The sequence below is a fragment of the Sinocyclocheilus anshuiensis genome, unplaced genomic scaffold, assembly GCF_001515605.1.
Source record: "Sinocyclocheilus anshuiensis isolate Anshui unplaced genomic scaffold, SAMN03320099.WGS_v1.1 scaffold605, whole genome shotgun sequence".
Taxonomy (NCBI): domain Eukaryota; kingdom Metazoa; phylum Chordata; class Actinopteri; order Cypriniformes; family Cyprinidae; genus Sinocyclocheilus; species Sinocyclocheilus anshuiensis.
Window position 1 is genome coordinate 137,580 of NW_015539865.1, and position 9,761 is coordinate 147,340.

At 36.1% G+C, this 9,761-nt stretch overlaps 1 protein-coding gene across 1 annotated transcript in view; it reads right to left on the bottom strand.

Moving 5' to 3' along the window:
* The window catches only part of LOC107684990 (transmembrane protein 132C-like), a 239,349-nt gene that overhangs the window by 13,907 nt on the left and 215,681 nt on the right, over positions 1-9,761 (bottom strand). The gene's annotated exons all lie outside the window — the stretch shown is intronic.

The following is a 9,761-nucleotide window of genomic DNA, read 5'->3' on the forward strand; positions in this document are numbered from 1 at the left end:
ACACACACACACGCACGCACGCACGCACACGCGCACACACGCTCACACATGCGCACACACACACGCACACACACACACACACACACACACACGCACGCACAAAAGCTCAAGCAGCGTGAAGCAATCACATCTCACTATTACAGCTCAGGGTCACGGTGGGGGCAGACCAAAATTTGAAATGATCGCATGTGTGTGTCCACAGATCATGCAGTGCTCAAATCGCTCAAGCTTTTGTGCTTTGTCAGGTGCTTTTATTTCATAAACATGTTCCATAGTGTACTTCCTGGTAATATTAATCACCTAACAATGAAAGCAAGAGAGAACAAGAGCCGGAGAAGAAATAAGAATGGTGAAGACAGATATTCAGAGCAGACGAGACATGTAACAATACCAGTTCCAAGTACAATACAGAAGCACTTTTACAATATAGAAAAAAATACCAGTCTTTTGCAGTTCTGTAATACCACATAACAACCCTATTTAGTGAATAGTTTGAATATTTACAGTCAAGCCATGCTTTTCTACTTTTTGAAATTCATTTAAGCAGCTTTATTTTGCATTGCTATTGCAAAACTATTGCTTTATTCTGTATGTACATAATTGCTAACCATTTACCGTTAACAACATGAAGCAATGATTTCTTCATTGAGAAATACCTGGAGGCTGCATGGCACTGCTACAGTGTAACTTCATTCTATATTTACATTAAGATTCCGGAAGTTGTTCCTTTATAGGCCTTTCAAAGAAGTTTTCAATAAAGAGTTGTAAGCCATGAACTAAGTAATCGGCTTTGCGTTGAATCATAATATTATAGAGTTTGATTTTAATCAAAAACGTACTTGAAAATCTGATATAAAGTCAAGGATGCAAAAGTCTGTTCTTTGTTTTATAAGGGAATGAATCTCTTGTTCCATGAAGCATTGTGAATGACAATCAAATATTACAAATTGACAATTACACAAGATTATTTAAAAACGAAGTGTGTCTTAAAGCCATTTATCATAGATCGCATTTTACAAATCAATTCTCTATGAAAAAATGAATGGAATGGAAGACTATAGTCGTTCTCTATAGCATATTTGTTTTAGTTGTACTGGTATTGAGAATTGTGAAAAGCGCAGCCTAACGGCTAGATAGTCAGACCTGTAACCCAAAGGTCGTGGGTTTGAGTCTCAGTACAGGCAGGAATTGAAGGTGGGGGAGTGAATGTACAGCGCTCTCTTCCACCTTCAATACCCCCAACTGCTCAATTAAATGCAGAGCACAATTTCGAGAATGGGTTACCATACTTCGCCACAGGTCACGTCACTGGAAATTTCATTGCTATTGGTATCGACAACTGAAAACGTATTCCTAATCCTACACCATATATGTAGTACTCGAATGTACACTTTTACACTAAACCAAATTATGAGGCAAATTATTTTGGAGAAAAAAAAAATGTCAAGAGGTCTGGGAATACTTGATCTGGGAGAGCAGGAGAGAGAGAGAAAAAGATGGATTGAATTGCCATTCTAAACAGACAGTTAAACAAAGAACCTTTTAAAAGCAAGTCCAACTAAAATGAACCGTGATTCATTCAACAGACAATTAGAGAAAAATATTAGCTAAAATGTCATTCCATCAAAGTAAATGCACTGTCTCTCTTACACACACACAAGCCCTGAGAGGATGTATAACAGACCCCGTGCTGTGCGTGTCTTTTATATAGGATGTAATGTTCCACCACACAATGATAGTTGATAAAAGGCACCCTCCAGAAGTGCTCAAGTTTTTGTGTGTATGTGTATGACTCTCGAGAGCAATTACCCAGAATTCCGTGCAAGGATGCTATGCTCAATTTCTCTACCTTTGCTTCCATCTCTGTTCTTGCAATTTGCACCTTTTTCAATCCAGCCATCTTTCTGATCATCTCCAGTGTTGTTCTAAGAGCCGCCACCCCGTCATTCTCTGCAGCAGAAATGACTGTGTCGGGTCTGAGGACCGCAAGGCTAATGGCACAGGAAATGGCAGCTAAAGTGGCATGTGGCCATATCAGAACATCAAAAACATGACATGATAAAAATATTCTGGAAGCCAGGACACAGCATCACACTTCTCCTCTGAGGCTGATAATTGTATAAACAACCAAAGTTTATCCAAATAAGCAGCATATTTGACTATTTTTGCATTGTATTGAAAAAAAAAAAACAGAAATACATAGTAGTAGCGAGGCAGAAAAATAATCAAAAAAATTGAAATGGCCTCAGTTATGACACTCTATGAATCATGTTTTCTGTTAGGTTGAATCAATGTACTGTATATCACAACACTGTAAAATGGAACTACAGATGCTTCAATAGATGGACAATTACCATTCAATATTCAAATAAATGCAAGAAAGAAAACCAATAACAGTACTGCAGTAGATTTATCACTGGTGGTCAAATTTTGTATGCTCAACATTTAAACAATTAACAAAGATTTTAAGACTTTAAGCTTTAATTTTGGTATATTTACTAGTAATTTTAGTAACGTATATTAGCAAAATATTAACAGGTATTCTTTGACACTGGTCTTTTGTTCATTCTTCTATACCTGGTTTCTCAGTTTTCCTCCCGTCCTGCAGCTGATGCCGTATTATTTCACGACTTCGGAACGGACCTGTATAAACACTTCCCTTCGTCAAAGCCAAAGAGCTGAGCCATGGATTTGATGACACTGAAAAATCGATTTAATCTCTGTCTCTATTTTAAAGAGAGGGGGAGAGGAGACTGGGCAATGAGAGAGAGAGAGATGAAGGCCAGTGTTTCTTTGCGGAGAGGAGCACTATAAAGAGAAAATTATGTCTCAACAAGAACGGGCGAACAACCCAAAAACAACTGGAGGTTTTCTAATACCTCTATAAAATGAATCGTGTTTGCCCCCATTAGGACCTTTAGGTCCTGATATTTGGAGAGAATTTAGAGAGAAACCCCTTTTGAATGAGAATAACATACACATGGACGACTTTGAGCACTAACAAAACTCCTACACACACACACAAAAAAGATATTTTTTTACACTACATGGCCATTGAAGCTCAAATCTGATTGGCTGACGAACATTCTAAGGTGTGCAATTATTTTCATGGAAAGCACGGCTAAAGTACTTCCAGGCAGGTCTTGACCACATTACATGTCCATATCACTGAACACTGACCAAGCAAATAAATATAGTAAACAATAGGATAAAAATGACTAATTATGTCCATGTTTTTGCCACAAAATTACGTTTTAAAGCAAATTGTTATGTTCATGTTCACAGTTTGCTTAAAAAGTATTATTTGATATGAACCTCATCAGGTTACAGCAAAAATGGAAGAATTATGGAAACACTTATTTTGCAAAAATGCCACTATTAAAGGAAACAATAGCATTGAAACCGTTTTTTTTTTTAAGAATTAAACTTTAAAATAATAATTGGAGCATCTTTTTTATAACTGTTCTTCATATATGTGTATTTATGACTTTGCTCATTGTGTTGATCTTGGCTGCTCCTCTCAGTTTCACTTTTCTACCAGCAGAATGTTGCTTTTCCTGTCAGTTTTTTGTTCTTTTCTCCACTTTAATTCATTCCACTCTTTCTGTTCTGTGTCTTCCTCCACTCTCTGCTCATCTCTGGAGTGATAACTCACAGATTATTTGGCTGACAATGCAAAACAGCGCCAGGTGCCGCAATCCACCAATCCCATCATCCGCCCAGCTCGCAAATTACTCGGAAGAATTGGCACTTGCTTCTCTGCCGCGGTGAGGAGGAGAAGAGAGAGACGGAGATTGGTAGGGGGCAAAGAGGAGGCGAGAGAGGGAGAGAGGAAGAGAAAGAACAGAAAGAAAGGGGCAGACAAAGATGGTGGGCATCAGCTGGAAGGGGTGGAATCAATTTCCTAGACAGGCAAGAGCATCTCTGGTTCACTGCTTGCAGAGGAATGGTCAGGTACAAAGAGAGGTTTTTAAAACAGATAGATGATCCCACACAGGGATCATCTTCACTTTTACAGCATGATGCTGGAGAATGCACACGTGCATCTAAACTTCCTTATGCTCTGATGAACCTGCTACTACATCATGAGCGTAGATTTAGATTGGGAACAAAATTAAGATACTGGACAATTTCAAACAACATGATCTGAATGGAATGTATTACAAGCACGTGTCATTTTCATTTGTAAAATTAAAGTATTTTTATTTCCTTTTATAAATTCAATTAATAGGATGCATAACACTGATGCATAACACTGATCAAAAGTAAAAGTATAGACATTTTAAAGACATTTAGATTGTTACAAAAGATTTCTGTTTCAAATAAATGCAATTCTTTTGAACTTTCTATCAAAGAATTGTAAAAAAAAAACAAAAAAAACCTCAAAATGTATCACGGATCCACAAAAATATTAATATTAAAATATTAAGCAGCAATGTTTTTAACATTTATATTAATAAGAAATGTATCGTAAGAATCAAATCAGCACATTAGAATCAGGAGTAATGATGCCGAAAATTAAGCTTTGCAATCAAAGAAATATATTACATTTTTAAATATATTAAAATAGAAAATTGTAGCAGTATTTCACAATATTCTTCACAATTGTATTCTATTTTGATCAAATAAATGCCTTGCTGAAATAAGAGGCTTCTTAAAAAAAAAAAAAAAAAAAAAAATGCCATATGTCAAGAAAAACTTTTAATCCATAAACACTGCAGAATTTTTAACATCTGCGTGCCTGTACATCGGTATAGTCTGACTGATTTTGAAACGTCCTTACCAATAAACCAAACCCACGGCCACGAATTAGATTAATGCTGAGAACCGCTTGGTCTCTGAACTAGTTTGTAGTTTGCACTCACATGAACACTGATATAAAGTTACAGTTACCCGCTCATCCAAGCTTGCCTTTCTTCCAAAGAGTTTACACTGTAATTGAATTTGAATTTAGAGCATTTCCACTGCAGAAGGCGATAAATTCAGATTCCAGGTTCTAAATGTGACACTGCCTGCGGTTAGAGACTCCCATAGTGCCTCGTGTGGGAATCTGGCCCTGTTAAACGTACATGATGAGTTTAAAACGTCATCTGTCAATCTTCCCCTTTAGGTGATTTCTCAAAATGCACATCTTCAGAGTAAGATTTCTGATATTAGACCCACATAGTATAAACCTTTCTCTCTCTCCTTATGTTCACTCTCAAAGTAGTTAGCTTAGCATAATTAGATTTTTTGTGATTGATCACAGCGCTCATCGTTGTGTCGCCTTGCATTCATGACGTGGGACTTAAAAGCTCTGCAAATGATCACAGCATCACAGAGGAACACAGAGACGAAGGAAGATTAATAGGTAGAGTGAGAGAGAGGCGACGCAGAGTTCAAAAGTGTGATGCTAACCTTACGTCTTACAGCTTTAATCAATCAGAGAGTTTTCCATCTGCATGCAAGATTCTTGTTGATGTAGTTTCAGCTTATTCCAAATACACTTAAATGCTTATTCACCATGAAAATTATTTTTACCAGAGCATGCAATCAGCAGTCATTAGTGAGTCACAAACTCTTCAGTTCATGGGGTCATCAGATCTGCACTCATTTTTTCACTAACTCGGATACTTACAAACAGACGTTCACTCAAGCTAGATATTACAAAAAATGTCATTATTCACTCACGCTCATTTCAAACCTGCACATTTTTTTTATTCTGTTGAAATCAAACAAGCATGTTTCCATGCAACAAAGGTGAACAGAAAGTGGAGCTGTCAAGCTCTAAAAATTAGAAAAAGACACAAAAATAAACTACAGTTTGCCATGTGTACCATATTCTGAAACCACATGACAACTTTGTGAGCAAATGTATTACAATACTTCTTTACAATATCAAATCATAATATACTGTATATACATAATATGCGTTATCTTTTCCATTTTTTTTATGTATCCATAAAACAAACAAATAAATAAAAAATGTACGCTGTTTTATAAATTGATTGTTACATAATTGTTTTGCTATTCAAATTCACATTCCATTGTGACAACTTACCCCATATGTGTCAATGTGTGTTCAACGAAAACAGTAAATTTAAACGTTTTTTTTTTTTTTAGTAGCAAAGACTTTAAGGTGTGTTTTATGGGGAGAATATACACTATTAAATATTCACTGATCTAAAATAGCGTGACAACTAGCTTCCATATTTTGTTGCATGATAAGCATCTGTTTCTTCTCAAAGGAACATTTATTAAAAAGCTCAACTGCAAAAAAAAAGGAACTTTGTGAGAATAATGCTGAAAATTTACTGAAAGTTATTTTGATAAAAATCTTCCTCTCCACCATATAATTTCATTCATGCATGTGAACATTCAAACCTGCCACCAGAAAACATTAAAAAAAGCATAAATGAATGAAACAACATGAGGGTGAGAGTAAATAATGACAAAATGTCCAAAGTTTTAAGTCAGCAAGAAGACTGGCAGACAAAAATCAACAGCAGTTTGGAGTATGAAAAGACAATGTAGAAAAGCTGAGCGGATGTGGCAGAAGACGAAACTTGAAATTCACTATAGAGATTCGACCGCAATTTCAAAAAGAAGATACTATGTCTATTTTTGAAGCAATTGATAGAAACATTTTGGAAGATATAGTGCAGCACCTAAAATCATCAACCTGCTATCTTGACACACTTCCCACATCTTTTTTCAAAAGGGTGCTTAACTGTTTAGAAGCTGATCTCTTAGAAGTGGTGAACGCCTCACTTCTTTTTGGGACTTTTCCCAAACTCCCTCAAAACTGCAGTTGTTAAGCCCCTTCTGAAAAAGAGCAATCTTGATAACACCATTTTGTTATTTTTGTGATTATTTTTTATGATTATTTTACTTTCTTTTATGTAAAGCACTTTGAATTACCATTCTGTACGAAATGTGCTATATAAATAAACTTGCCTTGCCTTAAGTCTTCTGTGACTCTCTGAAACACTTGGGGCAGGCGGGTTGATTTCTGCGAGTCAGTTTGTCCTAGAATGGGAAGCCAGATCTTTTTCAAACTTCTGAAATTGATATGCGGCATATTTACATAATATTTGCATAGGTATATAAGTCATGGGTGTCCCCAATATGTCTGATATTATTATTAGTGGTCTAAACCTTCATCAACATATCCTCTTTGGGAGATGAACTAAAAACAAAGCCCTTCTTTGAGACAAGTCAAAAGATACACATATTCCCACAAATAGTGTCCTTACAAAATAGAGCAGTATGGTGAAGCCAAAAAGACCTCAAAACCAACTCGGACAGGTTCGCTGCAATGAAAAGGCGAAAAATAAAAACATATTTAATAGTAATCAGTAAACACTGAACGTCAACTTGCGGACTTGTCTTCTCTGATACCCCAGCATCTCAGCTACAATCTGCCATTGTTTCTCATAAACACCTTAAAGCGTTGCTTCCATCTGTGTGAGCGTGTGTATTTGGTTACTTAACACAGTTTGCTATTATATCATGTGAAGTGAATCTCTTGTAACGTATCTGATTAGAAAATACTGCCATCACAGCACAGCCCCAGCAGCTATGTCAGTCTCATTTTCCACAGCGTCTGTTTGAGTAGTTTATCTGTACACACACACACACACACACAGATGGAAGCTTTGTTCTAAGGTGTTTATGGTGAAGAAAACAGCGTATTGTGGAATAATTCAGAAGAAAATACCTTTTAACATAACAGAAAGTTTCCATATGTCTGTCAGAGTGCTGCAAGTCAGATAACTCACAGTATCTGTCAGCATTCTGCTTGAGAGATAATACACATAAACACACAAGAACAAAAGCGGCGCACATGCACGCTTAGCCGTTTTATCACGGATTGTGGGGGCAAAGTTTCCAACTGATACTCTGTCGTGTGTTAAAATTCCATTGGCCATCACGTGAGCCTGAGAATGCTTTAAAAAAGGCGTTTAATAGCTCCCGTTGGGAAGAGGAGGGTTTGGGGAGGAAGGTTAACAGATTCCTCCCTACTCTCTCACATGGGCTCACAGAAGGAGGAAGGTTAGGTCAAAGGCTATTACCAGAGCTGGAAAAAGCCCCTGGGAGGGTCTCACAGGGTCCATTAGTTGTGAGTTACGGGTCCACTGGGCAGAGACGGCAGTATTATGGGAGCTTAGCCATATCCACTGTACATCACGAGCTCAGAAAGAAGCTTTATCTATATAGTTTTAAAAGGGCGTCTAGGTGATTGATTAGCGGCTGTGATGTTTATGGGGGTCATAAGCAGTTTATGTCCACATTATTGAATTTTTTCTGATTATGCACTATAACATCCCACTCTTTTCTAACCATGTCAAAATCACTTAGGCTTAGTATTCAACACCAATAACAAAAAATATACTTAAATTTGAAAGAAAAAAAAAGCATGGGGACAATTGCAAAAGAACTGTCAAAAGAGTACAGTAACCATATAGTTGTGTGAGATTAATTTTTCAAATAATATTTTATTACATTAGATTTAGAATTAGATTTTAAATGACAAAAACATAACACAATTACTAAAATTTTAAATACAATTAAAATATAAAATGATAAACACAAATCTAATGTAAAATAGTAATAAAAAACTATAATAGTACCTCAGTGATACTAAAATAACAGGCCATTTTTAAATTGAATGTGCAGGGCTTCCAGTGTCAGTTGCTTCCAAAAACTGTGCAAAGGCAAACTGTATTATTTTCAATTTGTTAAAACATAATAATTATTTATAAATCGGAAGTCCTCGCACATTCACAGAAAATAGCTTACTTCTGTTATGAAAAATAAGGTGGATAAAAGCCCATGCAGGTCAACAATTGTTCAACGAACTGTATCTTTTACCTTGGATGGTGGAAATAAAAATGGTGGAAATATTCAATAGCTGTTTTGTAGCCAAGACAAAAGTTGACTTTCAAACATTTTATTTTGTTGCATAGTGTTGCATGTTTCCTGCATGTGTTCTGACCCTGTCTGCTGTGTGCCTTGTTTGTCTCCATAGTTACATTACACATAGTAAGCATTTATTTATATATTTGCTCAAAACAGCAAATAAGAATAACTGCAAATATGAATATAATACTAACAGACCACTCAGATATTTAGGATCGAGTCAGTTAGAAATACCAAGGGTTCACACAAAACAAGGGGAGTCTGCTTTTAGCTATTTTGCCGCCTGCAGTTGGACCCAGCTTTCAGAAGAGATCAGATGTGCTAAAACATTAGCCACATTTAAATCCAGACTCAAAACTCATCTGTTTAGCTGTGCATTTATTAAATGAGCACTGCGCGACGTCCGAACTGATTGCATGGTATTTTATATAATATCATTTTCTATTTTTAACTGTTTTAGATTCATTTTAAATCAATTTTTAAAATCATTTAAAAAGTTTTTAAATTCCTTGTTTTATTGTTGTGATTATTTTTTTTATGATTATTTTACTTCCTTTTATGTAAAGCACTTTGAATTACCATTGTGTATAAAATGTGCTACATAAATAAACTTGCCTTGCCTTAAGTCAGATTTGTGGGGGGAAAAAAGAAACTTAGCCCTCATAAAGATCCCTCATATTAAGATCTAGAGGGTTTCCAGTAATAAAAAGGAACCATCATCACTGGATCCATGTCCACGATTTAGAAAAATGACTCTGAAATCTTAACGAAAGATTGATCATACCTAAGTAACGATTTCTGATGAGAAATAATTAAAAACGAACACACACACACACACACACACACACACTGCAGCCCTC